We start from the raw sequence: 22,157 nt of genomic DNA, 5'->3' as shown, positions 1-22,157 counted from the left end.
TCAAAATATGATTATCTGTTTTTATCTTTGAACTGTGAGATGTGTCTCCTCCCTTTTTGTCCTTGTTATGTTCTTGGCAAAAAAACCACCCCAAACCCCCAGATCTTTTAGAACTTTTTAAACTCTCATACCACTTGCTAGTTACATTATTCTAACTTAAACTTTTAAGTACCTTTTATTTAAAAAAAAAAAATAATAAAAAAAATATTAAGGCATTCTGTTTACCTTAAACACAGCTGGCAAATTCTTTCCTTTCTACCTTGTTTAACCCCAACTAACTGGCACTGTGGAATATGTCTATCCCATAAAGGAATGTCTTCTGAAATCAGATTACATCCAGTACAACTCCTTAACCAAAGCAAAAGTAAACCTACATAGAATGATACGGCATCTTTGAATGGCAAAAACTTTATCTGCATTCTATTTAAAAAATATTGGTCAAGATTTTCCCACTGGGGAGTTCAAAAGTGATGGCATCAAAGTCATGAACCTAGCTGAGAAAACAGAATCCAACATAAGAGCCTCAGAAAGACTAATTAAAACTTCCATGCTCTCTTAGAGTGAGCAGGGCCATGACCTAAATGCTGCTAAACCCTGTAGGATTTTTTCCTGTGACATGAATGCTGGGTAAATCACATGCCTAAGTCCAAACTCTATAGACCTTATATAATTTTCCAGGCACCAGTTCTGCACTATGTGTCCAAATAATTATGATAAGCTATCAGATAACTGGAATGGCTTGTTCCATCCTTACATTTGCAAAAGCCTAACTGGAATTTGAATTATTGTGTGTGTTTCTGGTGCTTCATATTTTGTACACATTCAAATAAAGACGATACTTTAAAATCTTTTCTTTAATGATTGTTTTCAGGAGTCTAAAATTAGACACCCATGAAGTTTTCATAGCAGGAACACACAAACAAGAATCGCAAACAACTGTATCACCGTAAAAATATCTTCCTAACCGAAATCCCTCCAAAGCCCAATTTAAGGCTCAGAACCTGTTCTGAAATATGCAAACTGCAATTTGTATTGGCTTTTCATGTAACTGTATGCATATCTGCAAGGACAGAAGCGGGATTGTCATTTTTACATAGAAAACAGGAAAAGATGATCTAGAACATTATAAATTGTGCCTAAGATAGACATAATAAACTTTTTTGGTCCATGTCTGACTCACTAAATTATCCACTTATGTTTAGAGACTCAATTTTCAAACTGTAGGCCAGGTGAACTTCTGGAGCCTGCTAGATCTTCCAATGTCCCAAAGTTTTTGTATATTACCTTTATATGTAAGGCAAGTTTGTGTGTGAAAGTGTCTGCATGTATGTGTGTGCGTGCGTGCACGTGTGCTTGGGGATTAGAATTTATCCTGCTGGTTGCGTAGGCAAAGAATTGGTTTTGAACTTCTCAGAGGTGTTGCTTTGTAAATGGTTAGTCACAATAAGATGTTAGGCGGATGTGAGAAAAGTATATTTTAAGGCAAATAACGTTGTTTTCACCTTGGCATCAGCAAAAGTTGGATTTTGCTCACAGTTTATTTTTTTGGGTGGTTTAAGAGGATGTTGTTTCGCTGAAAGGTCTTTCTGCTAAGGAGATATGAGAAAAATCTAAGCTCTGCTATCCAAGAGGGCAGCAATTCAGTGGCAGAGGGCAGAACAGTGGGTTTTGCCAGCTGTGCGCTTGGGCGTCCACAGGAGGAGCCTAAGAATACCCAGGAGATAAAGTGAAGTGTGCTTTTTTCCATTCAATTCTTTGTACTACTAAATTTGGGCAGTTGTCTAAGGGAATACAGTATAAAGGTCTGAAAGATTTATATAAGACTTCTTGAGGAATCAGAGGACTGGCACATCTACTTAATGTGAACAAAGGCAGTAATGTGAACCCTGCTGTCTTCATTCCCTGCTCTCATGTTATTAGATTCTTAAATTATATTTTCATTAAAGGTATGTATATATCATTAAGAACTGAGCCTTAAGCAAATCCAGCAATGGGCTAAACTGAAAATCAACAGTGTCCAGAAATATCCCATGGAAAGTATAACACTCTGCAAAGTAAAATCTACAGTGGAGGAGACAGGAGGGGAGACTTTCTTGGAGGTCTTCCTTGAAGAATTAGGACTGTGCTGAGACCGTGGGCCCTAAGTCATCTGATCCCTCTCATGCCATAATCTGGTAGGGAAAAAAATCTCAGGAGCACATGATAGGATTTAGCATGGATAAAATCTCAAATCTATTGAAAATCCTTGAGTAAGTTCCTAGAAACAGGTCAGTATCATTTGGAGGGTTTGAACTAATATGAAAATTTGGGTACAAGAGACTAAGACTCCTGTCACACTTGGAATCTGCAAGTGATTAATTATCCAAGACCTATGAATAAAAAGGTGAATATTTATTTTTACATCTGTTTTTTTTTTTAATTTAGTTGCTTTGTTTTAGAAAAAGCAGCATTAGAAGTATCCTGAAACAAAATCAGTTAATAATGGAGAAACTATTATCCTCTGCTGCTTACAGAGTAAAAGGGAGGATGGTGAATGAAGCCTGCAGAATTAGGTAACAGCAGAAAGACAAAATGAAATGGAGGACCCTGGTGTCAGAGAGGAATTGTTAAGGCCAGGAAAGTGGGTCTGAAAAGAAGAAATGGTAAACAGCTGGCCTTTGGTCAATTGAACTAAAGATGGCCAAAATTTTCTGACAAAATATCTTGTCAAGATGAATGTAATTTTCTGTGGAAACACACATCCAGTTTTGACAAGGATGGGGTTTCTGTTCAGAGAGAGATGCCTGAGAAGATCTAATACACAGCTACTAAGATGTTCACTAAGTTATAGCAAACAGCGGCCAAGGGTTTTGTTGTGGGGGATTTGGAGCAAGGATTTGACTCCCAGTCACTCACACTGAATGTGCCCGGTGGCTGTGATGGGTGTGCTCTTTCATTAAGCCCCTGCTGTGACTGTTCTTCTTTTCATACTGGAACAAGGGCTTGAGCTTTGGTCTTTCACACCCTGATGAGGGCTAGCATCTGTTGCTGAGGCTTTTGCACCTTGATTAAGTAAATATCTAGAGGATGAGTGAGTGAGTGAGGAAGCAACTCTAACTTTGTGACTTGCTAATAGCATTTTTTAATTCCCTCCCATTGTACATACAGATTGGGAGAAATTAGAGAGACATTACAGTCACCTCCTTTCCCCTCCTCTGAAATATCTGCCTGAGATATTGGTGCTCCAGTTCTTTTGCTGAATCAGGCTGAATAAAGTGTTGGTTCCTGGTATTTCAGCTAAGTGCCCTAAAGGTATTTAGGTTATTTAATGAACAAAAAAAAATTGGAAAATCTTGGGTTTGTCCTGAGAAAGAATGTGAATTTTTTTTTTAACTCTTGAGAATTTCCACAGGACAGGTAAACTAGTTCTTTGCTCAAGTCCATTCAATCCCATGGTTTGATCTGTGCATTCAAATAACTGAACTGCATGAGCAAACATAAGAGTCAATTAAAACCAGAGGATGCGAAAAATGCTCTGTAAAGAAATACTTTGGCATTTGTCATATGCTTAAGCAAATCAGGCATCTGTGAACATAATAACTGGCATGTGCACTCAAAATTCCAATGTGCTGTACTTTGAAAATTTATTCTTAAACATGTTTTTAAGAAACATATCAGAAGGTTGATATCCTGGTTAAAAAAGTTTTCTCAAGCATTTCTTAAAACTCACTTGAAATAACCAAGTCTGTGAAATGAAGCTGGCAGTCTTACAAGTTTGGACTTTTCTGTATGAAATCACTTCCTTCGTCTGCTTAGACAAGCAGTGAAAGGCAAACCATTAACTCATTTAACAATAGTAACTTGCTTAACCTGATACCCACCAGCCTTTTTTTACCTTGAAGAGAAAGCTAATTGGCTGGACAACATATTTTATTGGCTTCCCCTGTATCCAAGCCTTTTTTCCAACCTGAAGATAACCTTCTATGCCAAAAAGATAATTTCCCCTCATTTGTCCAATAGGAAAGGACCAAGTATGAGGGCCATGACATGGACATCATTAAAAGTAAGTTTTAGAGCTGACAAGGAACCTTTCTATTGTCATTAGTAGCATACCTGGGGGACGGTGGACTAGCAGAATATTTCATCTTCTCCAAGAAGCATGTGAACTCAGCTGTTGAATTCATTTTGTCACATTTTAGCAGATGCTTAGTGCAGAAGAGAATTTGGCAGCAGGTACCACCCCACAGTCAACTGGAACTGGAAGCCAAGCTATGAAACAGTAGCTCCAAAAGTGGTTCTTAGTGTCTGATTGCAGGAAAGAGGTACACCCTTCTTCCTCACACTTTTACCTCTCCCACTCTCTTTAACCTTCTTGGCAAGAGGCTACAAGGTCTCATATTAATGGCACAGAGTCGGGTGATAGCATCATCCAACGGGTGCTACGAGTTAGAGCAGATGAATGATTTAGTTGAGAAGGATTATTGCTAGACATTTCCAAATATGTTTGGTCCTTCAGAACTCCATTGGGAAAGGACTTCTGCTCCAAATGTACCTTACTATTGTAAGTTTTAGCTGTTTCAACACAGATGCATTTTCCTTGTTTTTACTTGTGTTTAATAACTAAAAGAAAAGAAGAGGAATTTTTCCCACATGGAAAATTCTGTTCTGTTGTCACCATCCATCTCATCAATCTTTGCATTACATACCTGACTGCTAAGAAAAGCTGTGACAGATGCCACTGATATGCTACAAGAAATTTCTATGCACAGTACTATGGCTGTGTTGATTTGTCTTTCTGACAGGTATCTGAAATCCCAGCAGGCCAGAGTCTTAGTGGGTAAAAATCGGGACAGAATTAGTCAACTTTATGTTAGCTGAAGGATTGATCAGAAGATACTAGAGTATATTTCTGACTTCTGTCTCTTGATAGAGGGTTCAGGCCCTATAAATAGCCAAGCTGGTTCTAGAAACAGGCTTTCATTTTCTTCTATCATTATACCTTTTAACATTGCATAGCTTACAAAACAACAGTTACAGTAGCTGACACAGCTTTGCTCATGTGCTCAAGTGTTGCAAACTTTTTTTTCATCTTGACATTTGCTCTTTTGCTAACCTTCTTAACCACCATCTAACATCTGCTAAGTAAAGTATCTCTCAATGGGATTTAAAGGAAAAGTCTTGATAATGTATCAAGCTTTCCTGGAAAGAGGATGTTACTGCCTGAAGGTATTATACACACAGTGCTTGGATGATGGAGGTTCTTCATCGCTCCCTTTAAAAGTAAATATGCAGAAGGCTCTGATCATATTTCCATTTCTCTTTCCACCCAGTAGGAGTGTAAGAAAGCAGTATTTCTATGTTGGGTGCTTGTCTTAAGCCAAGTGTTCAAGTTGGCTCAAGTGGAGCTTGTGTAACACGTCAGAGGGATGCTTCAAGTTAAACACTTCATCTGGTTGGATACAGAGTCAGCTTCACAGAAACATGTGCTAAATTAGGGCTGGGGTCTTGCCTATGATCTCCATTATACACTTGCTCTAACACTTGCAAGTTATCTTTCAAGACAAAGTGCCCCAATATAGCAGCCTTTTTAGGAGAGGCTGAGAGTTCTGCAAGAGATGAAGTGCCAGGCTTGGGTCGTGCCGGCTGAGGTTCATCCTGGCACCCTCAGTACTGCTTCACAGGGTGGCTCCAGCCCCACCTCCCTGCAGTTCAGCCCCTCTTCTCCACCTCTATGGATCTAGCACTAACTTGTTATACAAGAGCTTTTTGTTTTACTGTAACTTCCAACACCAACATGCAGAATCTTGCTTTTATTAAAAACGTGCTTTTATTTCTATTTTCTGTTCAAAACAAGCTTTTTGGCATGAAGAGCGAAATCTGTCTCATCAAAGGAGAGCAGAGTATAATACAATCCATTCTCATAACAATGAGGGGAGGCAGAAGGTGGTGTTTAGATATGCTTGTAACTTATTTGCTTTGTGTGCCACACATTCCTGTGGTTGACAGGATGCCAGCAGTAGAAATAACACTACCTATGAAATGAGGGGCTGCCTTTCATCTTGAGATCAGAAAAGTAGGGCTCATGCACTTTAGACAGTTTTCAAAAGGCTTTTACTTTGTGCACAGAGTGCAACCCTACCAGTTCTGCCATGGTGATAAAAAATTGCTGACCCATATGGGAGAGGACTGGGACTTAGGAAGCATGTTACAAGATCATGTGTAGAATTGTTTGCATGGTTTCCAGGAGAACATTTTTTCCACCAAAAATATCTATTTGTCAAAAGTCCATTCATTCTGGGAAGCAACATTGACTTAAACCACTTGTTTCATAAGGAAAACTGAAAAACAGTTTTATAAGGTTGAAATCCTGCTGTAGGACTTATTGGAATAATATTTCATCTTACAGCATTTACAATGTAACGTACAGAAATCAGAGTGAATACTATTTATTTGCAGGAAGCTCCTTATTTATTTAAATTTATTTAAGCCATTGCCAAAATGCTATCTCAGACTTCTAGATTCTTATAAGAAGTCAGGTCCAGTCTATAAATGACTGACATTAATTTAATGATCTCAAAGAAAAGGTCCATTCAGGTGTCTGGGGTACTTCGGGCATGCACAGTAAGAAAATTAGATGGTTCCTCTGTTGTCTCCTGACAACATAATCCCAAGAGATGGAAATCTGATATCAATTAGAAATGTATTTCTGTTTTCAGATGTAAGAAAAGCTATACTGGGGAATGGGATGAGATATGGTAAGTGGTGACAGGAAGCTGGTTTAAGAGAGAACTTATAAACACCTGGGTATGTCTGTTTAACATTGTGTCCAAAGATTTACATTTCAGTAAATTCAAAAAGCTCTGGAGGTAAAACTACCATGAAGAACAAAGATATCTTAATGATAGATTTTGGATCGATTTTGCATAGCCCTTATTAGGGACATAAATCATTCTAATTGCAGGTAAGAAAGAAAGGTTCTGTGGTCAGAGATATTAACTTGGAAGGCTCTGAGGTCTTCTTGGATAGTAGCTCAGATCCTCTGCTTTAAGGAACTATCACAATTTCCCGTTGGTCTAAGCCAGAACATTTCTGGCCTCTGAGTGATTGTTAGGGGAATTTATGTGCAGAACAGAAATAACTACAGAATAGAAATAGGCAGGTGCACAGACATGATTACTCTGCCGTGCCCTGGTCAAACAAACATAAGGTGATGGTAGGGTAAAGCAGGAGACATTGCTTCTCTGTGTAAATATCTTGATCAGGCCAGAGACTGATAATATTCTGGTCAATAACTGCAGGAGGGAGGAAAAGGACACTTTCTTAGACTCCCTTTGTGCTAAGTAAAAGGTAGAAAAAGCCCCCTCTTAAAGGAGACCAGGTAGGAACCCTGGATTTCACCTAGTGGAGTCTGTCTTTCTCCATTGACATACATTGCCTAGACTATTCTCTCTATGCAAAAACTGGGCTTTGAGACTAGCCCAAGTTGCGGGCTAATCAGTAAGATAAATTCTTTCATTACTAGCCAGCAAAGCTGTGCTCTAAATTACAGCAGGACTGTGCTTGTTGATGTGTATCTATGGCATGCCATCTATTGAAGACTCTGGTGCTTGCTGTGGGTCTTATGTCCATCCTTTTGAAACCATCTTTGGAAGTGATCAAAGACCCTCTGACATAATATCAGCTTGGATGATTTAGGTCTTTGTCTCCAGCAAACATCCAAAGTTAAAGTGTTCTCAGTATATACGGCACCAGTGAATTTTCTTACTCACTGACTCTAAATGTCAAGGGAAGAGTCACAACTCAACAGCAGTCGCAGAACTCAGAATGAGTTTATTTGACAAAAGGGAAAAAGCAGCTCATAGACGATAGAGTGGTTCTTTGCTCTTGTACCTTGAAAATTGGTGTCACTTCTAAACTAATGTCACATCTCGTCTTCTGTAAACCAGACCTGTGACAATCTTTGGGCAAGGAAGTTGTTTTTCTCATATAACATCTCACATAGTGTGCTAACCTCTGACCATAGCAACCAGGATCTTTCTTTTTAAGTTCCAGTGAGACTTGCAAGACAAATGAAATATTGCTAACTTCAGCAAGAAAATCTGGAATTTCAGTGTACTGTTTTCTGAACAATTATGGGAAAATACTTAGTGGAAAATGCTTCTGCCTTCCTAAGAGTTCAAAGATGGGATGTGAAGTTCCTGAAATCTGTATGAGAAATGGTATTAATTACCATTTTCGGTTTGGGGCAATTGACTTGGAATAGTTTTCATTCAGTTTGTATATTGGTTATTATTTCTGGTAAAAAGCTGAAAGGAAACTACTCACTACTGCGAGTACAGGATGTTGGCCAGAGGCATAACTTCTCACAAAAAGTTTAATCATGAATGGGGTTGGGATGGGTAGATAATTAAACGCATACCGTTTTATCAAGCATTTTTATCGAGTTTTGTGGGAAACAGCATACTGTTTTTCTTTTCAGCGCTTCTCCAGCTTGTGTCAGTGTGCAGTCCTTGCCAGAGGACACCGTCATCTTTGCAGGAAATGCATCATGCAGATGACTAAGGGGTTCCGGAACCACTTACAATTGAGCATCAGGCACACTGTGAGTCATCACGTAGCTGTATAGTCACTCATGAAGAGCAAAAAGCCCAGAAAAAAAGAATTCTAGTGATGAAAAAGGCATCCTTATTTTTAGAGTTTAATTCTGTCATTTCTATCTGTAGATCTGTATGTTTCAGCCTATCCTATTACAGAACAGTTTACTGCAAATCATAGATCAATAAGATGAATGTGGAAAGGTTTATATCTGAATAAAACATAGGATTATGTTAAATGCTACAGCTATTATGTGGAACAGCAATATCAATAAGTAATATGAATTAACTTGATTTAGTTATTTTTGCAAAGGGTTGCATGGAGACTACTGCACTTGATAGGCAATTGGACTAGAAGAAAGGAGCCACTGCAACTTGTTTCTTTAGTTGACTGTTTATACAGAAAGCCCTATTCTGTGTCTGTTTTTATAACTCACACTGTTCATGTGGATCAACTTTTCCTTATCCATCAAGGCTATTCTTACACATGGACCATTAAAGTTCTTATGTAAATGGTGGTTGGTTTATGATTATTTTATTCATCAGATAGCAAGTGTTGTATAAAACCTGCCAAGCTGGAGTTTGTCCAAAACACCTTCTTGAGAAGAATGTTGATGTATCCATACCATTTCCCCACAGAGTTCAAACTTGTCCAGAAACAGATTTTGCATCATTAAGTGGTGATTGCTCATGTGTGGGGTTCATGACTGATCATAAGACATATCATATACATGGGAGATTTGCTCAATTAAGAGCCACATCATTTGAACCTGGCATCTTAAGATTTATGTTTTTAAGGCTATCATTAACTTCTCCTTGGCTCGTAAAGAAAAACTTGTATTTCTTTGGCTCAGGTTATCTTTGGAAGGAAGGCACTGTCATAGCTGTTAATCAGCAGCCTGCCAGATATTAAGTCTCTAATACATAGTTATATTTTTTAAGTATTCATCCAAAGAAATTCCTTCTCTTTCTAAAGTTAAAATTTGACAGCAGTTTAACAGACAATATTCTGGATAATCTCACACACACATCATATATTTTTCCTACATTTTTCCCCCAAGTACTCAAGTCATCCAGTTTTAATCTCCCAAACTCTTCCTTTTCCATTTGCAATCCTCCAAAAGAAGTTCAATTCAACATTCAGATTATGTCTTCTGTTGCTTTAAATGGTTTAGTGACCAAACAGTCTGATTTCAGGTGTATAGCTCTGCTTTTACCGTCACATTTCTATTGCTGTATACAGTTATGACTTCTTTTATACCTGCTTCAGAAAATTAACAGTAAGTAAAAGCAAAGAACTGCAATGCAAGGATTGGAATATGTACACACAGTGTTGAGACATGCATAAAAGAATGAAATTTAAGTGGAGTAATTATATTTTATTACTCTCTTCTTTTCCATCCTCCAGTGTTCTCTATTCAGCACCTGTGCACTTTTCCTTCTGTGATTTCTCTTTCTTCTTCTGTATAGCTATTCTCAAGTATGTCACGTGGCCCTCCAAAAGCTGGCAAACTGGGCTCAGAAAACCATGTGGAAGTTCAAAGCTGGTCTCTATATATCCTCATCTCTTTGATCTGAATTCCTGTAAGTACAAGCTTTTGCAGAGATCTTCCTTTCCTTCCGGGTAGCTGCCTGGAAAATATTGTGAGAATCCTCTTTTGCACTGTATTTCCAAGCTTTCATTTCTCATTCTGTCTTGAATTAGGAAGTGAAAATATGTGTGGAAAAAAAACCCAACCAAAAAGCCTATGGATATTTTTTAGACATCATACAATATTTCTTTTTCAACTTGTTTAATTTACATTCAATTCATGCTTACAATCGTTCCTGTGTTCCAAATAATTTTGTCAGATATCTGAACGATTCTGTCTTCCTTTTCTCCTGTGACATTCAAATTCATAAAATTTCCCCAGTCCTTTTTTCTGCCTCTGTTTTCTATCTTCCACCTCTCTCCTCATTCATGAAATTCCCTTTTTTCTTCTTTCCTAGTCTTGCCCCAATGCTGGATCTCCTCAAAATGCTAGATCTCCTTCTCAAACGCTAGATCTCTTTCTCCTTCTCAAGGCGTTCAGCTCTTTATTCCTGTTTTCCATATATATTCTGAAATCTTTCTTATGCTGGGTTTTTGCACCTCTTTATCCCCCTCTTCTATGTTTTACTTGTATGCCTGCCTCACCATGCATGGATTTACCCACACAGAAAGTTTAAAAAGTTTGCTCCCATTCTCATTCTTCAGATCACAGACACAGGGCAGGATACATGTGCCTTGTTGTGCGGTGGAGCAGCCTCTGCACTGTACGTCCTGCTGTTGGCCACACAGCCACTGCAGCGAGACTGCTACATGTAAAACAGCATTATATATATATATATATATTTTTTTTTTTTTTTACTTAGCCCTCATCTTGTGTAGTTTCTAATACAAGTTTTCAAGTTATATGGGTAAAAGAATGACTGCCTTCATGAAAACCAGATCTATATAACAAACACAAGTTATTCCTACAGACTTAACAGCCCGGGTGTTCTAGAGCACAAAATCACAGTTCTATAACTTCAGTGTTATAGCTGTAGGCATTGAAAAACAGTACAAGGAAATCCAGGCAGAGAGAAATAGACTAAAGAGGAAATGGAGAAAAGCACAAGACAAGTGATGAAGCAATGAGATTAATGAAGGAATACTGCTTTTGCAGTGCAGGTGCCTGCTTGGTGCTCAAAGCTGAGGGATAAAATTACCAGATTGGCCACAGTCTACATAAATAGGAGGAGGCTATTTTTTTAATTTTTCATTAACCGCATAGGTGTGACACTGCAGGGACTATGTGCCCCTGTTGACATCACCTGAACGCAGAAAGCACTGCAGGCCATGTGGCAGAGAGATGCTCTGCTTCTCTGTACAACCCTTCCAACCCTTCCCTCTGTCCTCCACTTCTTCCTTGACACTGCATCTAACTCCAGCCTCAAGCACCAACCTATACGAATGAGGAGAATAATGTTTTCTTGGTATATTGTAAACCCTTTGGGGCAGACATCTGTAAGTGTCTGATTTGCTAATTTGTGTTTTGCTATGTATTTTTGTTCCTAGAGATAATTTAGCCATAGGTAGATCAAACATAGGCTGGGATAAAGCGTACAGCATGTATGTATATATGGCAATCTATTAACATATATTGTACTCTAGTAGTCAGCTGAATGCTACACCACTGAACTTCTTTTCCCCCAGCTCTTCACAAGATACAAAATTTCAGACAATTTGACAGAAACAGGATCCATCTCTCAAAATTTCCCCTTCAATTCTTTGTTGCTATTTATTATTCTTTAACACTTCAGCTCAGCAGCTGTGACAGCCTATGTCCCTACTTGCTAGGCTCCGTTTCCTCTTCCTTTCGTTAATTCCAGGCAATTACAATGTTTGTTTAATTACATAGTGCACCAAATTATGGTAATCAATTCTGTTTGCACCCAACTGGGATCCCTCATGATACATGGATATCTGTAGTTGTGAAAAATGAAGAGACAGAAGTGATGAAATTAATTCAGTAATTCATCATCCTAGAAGCATGCCCAGACCACAACTTCCTCTGCAGACTCCTGTCCAACCTGAAAAGCTCGGATCTGAGATCCACTGTGAAACCTTTCCCTCAGGGAGACTGCTAAATTATTGAAAAGGTCTCTAGAAGGTGTGAGCTCTTTAGAAATAGCTGATAGTTTATGTCTGTATTTCCTTTTAGGTGCTTTGAAAAAGGAATTGTTCTCGTCGTTCTTAGTGGCTGGACAGTTACATTGCCACATGTTGTTCTCTTCTGCTGAAAAATGAATTACAGTAGTGGCACAGGTAAGATCTGCAGAAAAAACAGAGGGGGAAAGAAGGCGTATATTGGTATCATGCTACCCTATCCTTCTGCCTTTTCTTCTTCTACAGTCCATGAAATCTCTGCACAAAGATCTACCCGTTTGTTTTATACCATCCCTAGACATGGGCCTTAATCTTTCCAGAGAAATGTATCCTTTGAAGGATACAGTAGGATACATTTCAAAATATAGTAATATAAATACACATTTCCAAACAGTCCTTCAGTGAGTACGAAAATACTATTGCTTCCTTGTGTAAGTAAAAAAATTCTGATCTATGTATGCTGATGTAATTTCTGGGGATTGACAGAAAGAATTGTGAGTACAACACTGCTTCATGGCCAGAGTCTGATAAAAACTCATGAATTAAAATTTATGCTTAAGTGATATATGGTACAATTCGCCCTGGGATCTTATCGTGGAAACATACTTCATTTAAAATTTGGCACTTTGAGATTTGCTTGACAGTTGCATTTACTCCACAGATCAGGTTGAGGCAACATCATTGCATATGCATTTTCCAATGAAAACTTGAAACAAATTTGAAATCTGGAGGGAGGGAGGACACTTTTTTATACATACTATGTACCTATAACTATTTGGAGCAACAGGCTATTCTAAAAGAACAAAGAGGAAGCAACTGTTTTCAGCCACTTCTTTTTCTTACAAATATATTTCTGTTTGTCCAGTAAACACACCAGTAAGTTCCAGACATGCTCACGTATTCTTAATATTGGCAAAAGTACAGTATTGCCAAGGGGGCACATTCGGAAGTAAATTGATTTCACTCTTCTAATGGAAGAAATGCGTGGTATGCCAGAGTCTTTTGAAAAAAAACACCAAAGTGAAGCAGCATCCCTTTACATATGCATTGGAATCATTCCTAAGTGCATAAAGATGCTTAGGTGATTTTTAGTCAGACCAAAAAGTTATATCCAGATGTGAACAAACGGCTATGTGGATTGCTTTTCTATTTGAAAAATGATCTATGTACCACAAAATAATATATAATATATACCAGACTACCCTCCTGGTGTCATCTTTGTGATGAATGAACATCAAGGGGGAGGAGGAAACTTGCTTTCTTCCTTTTTTTTCCTTCCATACTTGTAGATTTATATTGAGATGAAAAATGAAACTCTGATGCATTTGCTGTTAAGTTGTTTTTGAGAGATACACCCCATTCACTAGCACTGCTCAAAGACATCAGCAATCTGTGGGATCAAATTGTGGTTACATCTGGGCAGCAACTGATGGAGGGTGGAGAGAGAGGCACAGGGCTCTGTTACCTGTCTGCCTTCCTAGTGCACGGCTGCTTCACAGACAGCCAAAAGACTGTCAGTATAGTAGGGTGTGCTTAAATGCAACGAGTCCCGTGTGCTCCAGGGTGTAGTATCCAGACTGCCCACGCAGAATAACTGTCTGCATGCATGCAGGGAATATCCGGCTTTGAGGGCATCTGTAAGGGCAAAAGCAGGCAGCCTGGGCATGGGAGGAGCTGTACAGCTCAATTATGTCTCTAGCTCCTGTAAAAAACTATACAAATACTTTCCAAAAACAGCTTCATGTAAAAGGCAGAGAGGTCAATCAAAGCAAGGGGAAATCCTTAAAAGCAATCCAGTGCTGTATTGCTGGGAACCTTTTTAACCCACGCAGGAAATCTGCACCGCATCGGCTGATGTACTGTTAAAAGATATTTTTCCCATGGCCCATCTTCTTTTTCCCATGGGCCATCTTCTTCCACGTTCTGAAGAAGTACCTTTTACCTGCACATGTGAAGGAAAAGTGGTGCAGCACTGCTACATTCATCCAGTTAAGCTCTGACTTCTTAAAAGGAGCCTCAAAAGCAATCTCAGCAACCATAACAGTTGGTCTGACCCAGACAAGTGTGGATGGGGATGTGTGTTTTTCACTTTCCCTGTGATTAGCATATCAGCTGACAGGGCCAAGATATTACCTTCCTAAGATTATACTTTTCCCTGGGTGTATCTTACCTGATGTGAGACAGGTTGCTTTACACACCACTTGTACAGACTAGCGATGTTTCTAAAGGAGATCAGACAACCGTTGTCCGAGAGGGAAAGATCACAGCTTTTTGCTTTACTCTGCTATTGTAGTAGTCAGGAGAAAAACTACACATCCAGATACAAGACTTCATGCTTGTGAGGCCAGGTGAAGTTAGAAGAAAAGAAAGGAACTCAAGGAGTGGGGAAAACTGATGTAGGACTCATTTCTCGAGTTCAAATGATGAAGAATGTTTTTATCTATGTAGGAACTGAAATGAAATATTTGTGACTTCTGCTGATAGTACCAGGACATCCTTGGAAAAGAACATTAGCAAGGTGTTACCAGCATGTTTGCAAGCTTTAACTGAATAATACAGAGAGAACTTCCAAGGCCTTTGGCTTCCAGATAATCCAGATGATTTTGTTTCCTTTTTGGCAGTCTCACAGAAAGATGGGAGAGGAAATGCTACAATGTCAGCTGGGCTGTATATGTCCGTCTGCACAGGAGTCTCTGCTGACAAAATGCGGTGAAATATCCAAACTGAGGATTTCCTTCTTTTTTTTCTTTTTCTACTCCCTACCCTCCCCCACCCCCCTCCCAATATTTAGTATCTCATTTAAGGTGGACTTTGAATCCATTCTTTTTAAAAGGATGCCCTGGAAACCCTTACAGATTTTAGATTTGAAAGAAACCATCTGCAATTATTTGCAGCAGGTATATTTGGTACACCTTCCACACTTCTTCTCTAGAAGAAGATTCTGAATCTTCCAAATATTTCAGGGAATAATCTCAACCACCTCCAAGAACAGCAAGCCAATGACAGCATGGAAAACAGATGCCTGGACTCCAAAGGCACTTTCAGAAGGATCACCAGTCCCGTCAGCTATCTCAAAAGTGGGAAGGAGATAATCTTGACTGTCATTGATAATAAGAACAGTTGGAAGAACAAACGACATTTTAAATCAACACTTCAGCACAGCTCCCTTATTCCCAGCACTAAAATAATCAGTGTGATGCACATATCACACACCAAAGACCTGAGACAGACTCCTCCAACTTAATTTTCCCTGAGGCTTTGGTCTATACCAGTTACATAGCATTCCTTCTTTTTACAGGTCTAGCTGAAGAACACTTGTGGGCCAGGGTAGTAATCAAAACCTTTTGGTGGATTGCCCAGTTCACCTCACTCAGCCAAGATGTACTCCTTTACATCCAGGGCATCGAGCCAAGGTCTTTCTCTGCCGTTTTTAATGGCTAACATCAACACCATTACTGAGAGACCTTGCTGGAGAGATCAGGGGCTCTGGAGTTCACCAAAACTTTCCCAAAATTTTCAGTAGGCAAAGGCCCAAAGAAGGTGTTTTCCCCACCTGGGGAAAAAAAAAAACAAACCAGAAAAAAAGCTCACAGGACCACTTTCTTTTGTTCCTGCCCCAAATCAGCAAGTGCCCCTGCAGCCTGCAGTGCCCTGTACGTGACCTGAAACAAGTCATTTAATCCGTCTGTGCTTTGCTTCCACATCTGTAAACTGGAGATAATCCTTCTCCACTTCTCCAGGCAGCTTGGAAGATAAATTCGTTAATTCTTGGGAGCTGCTCAGTACTTTGACAAATTGGGCTCTCTGCATGCAAGCACTTACAAAAAATTTCAGCTCCTGAAGCAACCCTTCTTCTATCTGACAGCTGAAAGATATAGGTTTGAACATACTAATCCACTGGGCCTTAAGACTTTAATCCTCCAAAGTCACCCTAGTGATTATTATGCCTGGTTGAGCATCAGAACTGAACAAACAAATGCTGAATAAAGTCAGCCTGCCAAAAGATTTCATTTCAGACATTTAGATTTTGTTGGTGTCCCCCCCACCTCAGGCTCTCTGAAGAAAAAGAAAACAAGCTGATTGAATATTACGACAGCTGCCAGACTTGGTTTTTACCACAAATACCATCAAACAGCAGCCATGGAACTCAATCCCCAAACACCTCACTGCGGTGGGGGAGGCAGGAAAATGAACAAGAACAAAGAGAAGGAAAGAGGAGCGTTTGAGGACAGAAAACTCTGATAAAGGTGGTCTTGGTCAGGTCCATTAAAGTATTGTGCGTCTTTACAGGCAGCAAGCTCTAGCACAAGGCTGGTGCATGGGTAACATTAGTTGCCAGTGTATATACACAGTAGTCACCAGAACCATGTTGGTGGTTTGTTTCCTTCTACTTGTTTTTCTTTTACCATTTACTTTGAACTAAGTTTGCCTTAGTGTCCTGAAGAGATGCACAGAGAGGAAAATGCTTTAAAAATAGACAGTGGAAATTTTGTCCCTATGAAGAAAATAATACTATGAGATAGGCAGATCTTTGAGTCAGTCTTGTTCCATCCCCAGAGGTATAATGAGATTTAGATGGATTGTGTGTGAACCATATAGTCTGTGACCATAGAAACATATAACCAGGCCACGAATGACAACTGATTTCCTACACCTCTTTGTATACTATCCCCTATATTATCTTGCCAGATATTACTGCTGATTTGTAGAAATGTCATCACTCACTTTTATAGGTCTATGAAGTAGGGCCATCTTACAAAGTTTTGTACTTGAAAAGCAAATATTTTAAAACATAATTCTCTGGAAATATAATACTGTTATTCAGGGGAAGGAAAGCATTCTGTAGCAACCAGCTGAGCACTCAGAAAATACAAATCACCATGTGTGTTTAGGGCTAGGACTAACTTAGCAACATTCTTTGTGTTGAAGAAGTTTTATCTTCCACCCTGATACCTATAAGAACTCGTACTCATCATTTGCTTTTAACTTGGCAGTATCACTTTGAGGTTCAAGACTAACTTCGTGTTTCCAGGTGGACCTAAGGTTTACAAGTTTCATGTGATTCTAATCAGCAACGTACTGTTCAAGTACTATTTATGAGAACTTGTTGATATGGAAAATGGGGCTGGAAATATTGTAAAAACACACTCAGTCTGGTATGGAAACAACTTCCACTAAGCTATTTTTGAGCAATTTCCACTTCTTGTCTTGCCCTTAAACAGGAAGCAGTAAGAATCATAACAGTAACTATGTTTAAGTTCTTAAGCTTTCTAAAACCTTGAGAACAAGTTAAAGTTTCTGGCATAGCTACTGGGAGATTCTTATTAAGTTCAGATACATTTTACCATCCTCATCTTGTGCTTTCCTGACCAAGAATACCTGTAAATTCAAAGGTGATTTCAGCAGAAGGGCTCTTTAGAAATCAAAGACTACGTTCCTGTCTGTGACAATCCTTTGGCAGCAAAGGATTTCTATCAGTTCTCTACAGTTGGAGAATTTGGCTGAGAGGTCCTTGTCTAATGGTTTCTTCAACATATAACTACATGAATCATGATATTTGCTATTGTCCCAAAGCTGCAAAGAATTGTCCAGCAAATTAATCTACTCATTTGTAAGTGCTCAGGATTTCAATTCAGGATGGGATGGATTTTTATTCAGGTTAATAGAAGGAACTGCATTGTGCTTCAAATATACAATTAGTCCAACTGAGTATCAGTAACGCTGGGTGTGACGTGTTTGTCTTATCTGTCCTTGGCTGATAATAAAGGAACAGACATCTAGCAAGCAGAATAGCTGTTATGGAGAGGAAAAAAAAAAAAAAAGCAAAAAGAAAAAAAAAGCTGCAACTTTCCTTTTGTCAGATAAGGGACAGGAATAAAAAAAAAAAAAAAAAAAAAAAAGAAGCAAGCATCTTGCACCTGAAATTACTATTAGCAGGAGAAAAAGTAAGAAAACCCACTTTTTCACCTTTCGTATCTCTCCAATCACTCAGTGCGTTCTATTTGTTTCACTGGAGAAATCATTTTGTCAGCTAATTGTGTTTATAACAATAGCTGATGCAGCGCATGGGAAGCTGAGCTACATGTTCGCTGCCCTTGTGCCTGCTCAGGATGTCCACTGCGTGCAGGTGGCCTCGCAAGCCTTCCCTGCAGAGGGGAGTTCTGTCGGTGACCTTCGCGGATCTCATGCTGGGTTATTTTTGTTGGTGGGGTTAATTTAGGATATAAACCGGAAAGGGACTTGTTATCGTGAGGGGAGGAAAAATATAGTATGATCTTTGTGGAAGTTTTATCTGTGGTCCATATCTCAAAGTCATAAAAACAGATCTGACTGATATGCATGAGAATTGAACCAGGCCCTTAAAAACAACATTTAAAATTTACAGCAAGCCATCGCCTCTTTTTCTTTTGCCCTTCTCTCTTTTTTTTCTCTTCTGTTGCAAGTGAACTGGGTTTCTCTAAATGTCTTCTCCTTACTTCCCCCTTACTTAGTTCAAGGGTATGGGAAGATTTGTGTTTTATTTAGGAGAGAGCATTTTTTTTTAGGTGATGGACTTTGGTAGAAAAGGCAAAAATGTAATGAATTTTTTCAGACTTAAAGAATTATTAAGAAACACTGTAAAAATTTGATTTTATGCTAGAAAAATAAGTTAAGATGGTCAATGCTGGCATAGTTTTACAAGAGGAAAACCAAAGATAGATGTATCTTGTTGAAAAGCATCTCAGAAAAGTTGGCTGAGAAGGGACCTAAGAATTGAAGTAATCTCTTGTTCCCTTTCTCTGCTTTTAAATATTTACCCCAAGTCATTGTGGATAGATTACAATGATGGAACTATATATGCCTCACAGTGCCATTACCTCAGTTAACTGAAGAACTTGCAAGGACTAAAAGTAATGCTGATTGTCTTCTGGTTGCTGCAAGGAACTACTGATACGTGTACAGACATACACACGTATATGTGTATGTGTGTGTGTGTGTATATATATACATTATATACATGCATGCAATTATTTGTTCTTTGATGTTAAACCAAGATGTTTCAATCCCCCAGGAAAGGACACTTCCTCCAGATGTGCACACTTTTTGAGACAGAAGTCTAGATGATGGTGCAGAGCGGGGATGGGAGGAATGCTGTTTGGCACCTGCTTTCTGCACAGCTGAACAACAGGATTTCTCAATGTTGTAGCACAGTAGCACATTTCGGAAATAGTAAAAATCTACAATGAGGATGTTTCTGCTGGAAGTTGAGAGCTCAGCACAGAGAAGTGAGAAGACTTTGGGCAGTCTGGGACTGAAGTAAGCCTTAAATTACCAATCCTTTTTAGAAGTTTAGGACCAGTTTGGTATTAGTCTGTTTTTCTGGAGAGATGAATGCATACCAACGCTAAACTGAAAAACAATCTCCCCACTTTTTAAAAGTGATCTGATTTGTGTCTTTTATAATATCCCTGTCACACTATCAGCCCTCTCTTAAGGAAAATCAGAAATAGGGAATCTGCTGCATCTCAAATAAGCTAGCTCAAAAGAAGCAGTGGCTAATAAAGCAGGCAAAAATGTGCTGTTACTGAGTTCCATTTCACCCTTCTCCCACTGTTTAATCTTTTTCCTTGTTTCTCGGTGAAGCTGAGGAAGTAATCTTTTAATCATATTCTGGATCAACTGAAAAAAATACCCGCCAAACCCCTGAGTCTTACAGCATGCTATTTGTTTCTCTGTAATATAAGCATTGCTATACTTTTCTTGGTTTTGTTTATCCTGTTTGAAGGAAGGGTAACAGAGGTGGAAACAGATAGCAGAAATGGTCTCAGTAATATCCTATTAAGAGATAATATTATCTGCTACTCATTCATGGTATTCATCTGTTTATACATCCAAAATTGATGTTTACCCTCTAAGTGTTGCTGTCTCTGTAGGAGCTCACGTTTAATGTGTTACCTACCAAGGAACATGAAATCCATGCCAGCATCACTGCTTTGCAGGATATAATCCCTCTTCTTATAAGTATGGGTATACACCTAGATGAATAACTGTGAATTTCACTGTGCTAAACTGCTTATTGTACAACTGAACCTACTTTATCAAGTTAGTTTGACTGTTCGGTGCCACTGATATGAAGAAATGTGAACTCTCCAAATTCATTCAGGGTAGAATTCATCTTGTCAAACTTAACCTAATTAAAAACTGTCCATCCAGGCTGCATTAGCCACCTAGGCTCAAGAGATAGAAACAATCCCTTCCTAACAGTAAGTCATGTTTAGGACAAATGGGGTAAATCGTAATCTGCAAATGCCTGATTTCCCTCCACTGTATGTGAAGGCAGATGATACGATTTTCTTGGACTTCACTCTGAACTTGTACGGGTTAAAATGGATCAGATGATCCCAATTTTAAAACTTTTACCCTTGTCCATTATAATTCTTCTGACAGTTTGTCTTTCTGAACCCTACCAGGAACTTCTCTTTCTGTCACTCTCCTCTCCTGCAGGTAATAATACTGATGGAGTAGTAATTTTAGATATTATAACAAGATCAGTGATACAGCATTGCACTGCCAAGACCAATATTCATGTGGAGATGCTATGTTTTTTCTTCTGGTATCATGCTCTCTGGGTTTCTCTTTGTGGTTTCTTGGAATATGGGTTTTTTTTCTGTATTTTTACAAAATGTAAAGTGAAGTTTATGTTTATGAACAGAGTCTTGGAAACCAGAAATATTTATCTCAGAAGAAGTCCAGTAAGGTCACCAAGCGGGCAAGTGAACATTGTTCCGAGAGTAAACCTGAAGGATCTCACACTCCTGGAAGTGAGCAGTTCTGATTTTTGCAGTGGTCGACCTCGAGGTGGCTCACCAGTGAGGTGCAGCTTCGAAAGCTTTCTCCACCTGGAATTCAGCTGACTCTATCTGTATTTCTCTCATAAATTGCAACAACTATCAGAAGATAGAAAAGATTTTTAATCAGTGGTAGTCTGAGCCAGATTTGAAGATATGACCAAGAGCCGAGAGGCTTCCTTTCCCACATATTTTTTTGCATCCTGAAGGTTTCAACCAAAGAAATCAGATTACACAAAAAAACAAAATCTAGGCCAAAATCTTCCCACTTACAACTGGGCAAACCTCACTGATTTCATAGCCAAAACCTGATGCTGTGAGACCCAAACCCTAAGACTCTAGCAGCAGAGAAAAATAGGAAGGTCATATATTTCTCCACAGACCACAGATTTCCTAATTTTATACTCAGTATCCTACATTATAAGACAGCAACAGTGTCATCCAAGCCTCTTTGGTTGTGAATGTATTATCAACTGCATATCACACATCTATTTTAGATCTTTTGTAGGGAAGCATAACATTTTTTTAAATTGTCTTTTTAAATGGTATGGTGAAAAAAGCTTCTGTAGATGTAAAAATGAAGTGGGTCTGAATTTGATCAAGACTTTGGGATTTTTTTCAAGGAAAACTGATACTGTGATTAAAGCAATGGACTGGTATTCTCTCACAGAATTTCCAGTTTCTTCTAATAGTACTTTTAAAAAGTCATTTGATTGTAGAGGCAAACCTTTAATAAAGGGAGTTAGGGCACTGTAGCTGTATAGCAAAACCGATAAGGCAGTCTCCCAGCTCCAGGAGTAGAATTAATTATGCTAAGATACCTCTTTTATAAGTGGTTGTATGACACATCTCTTACTGGAAGGAGTTAGGCTTCTGCACTGGGATACTCAGCAGCCATAGCTGGGAGCTGGGATGCTTCAGAGAGCCAGTAGGAAGAGAGATGCAGATCTGAAATTTCCTCTCCAGATTGAGTTGAGTGCATGTTTCAGTGCTATAGTTAAGCAGGTTTTATAAGGATTTGGCCTTCGCAGTCTGAAATGGCTTCAGTTTATCTGCCTCAGCTACAGTTTTCTGTCAGGACTGTTT

The sequence above is a fragment of the Accipiter gentilis genome, chromosome 15 (genome assembly GCF_929443795.1).
Source record: "Accipiter gentilis chromosome 15, bAccGen1.1, whole genome shotgun sequence".
Taxonomy (NCBI): domain Eukaryota; kingdom Metazoa; phylum Chordata; class Aves; order Accipitriformes; family Accipitridae; genus Astur; species Astur gentilis.
This window is presented reverse-complemented; position numbering follows the sequence as displayed.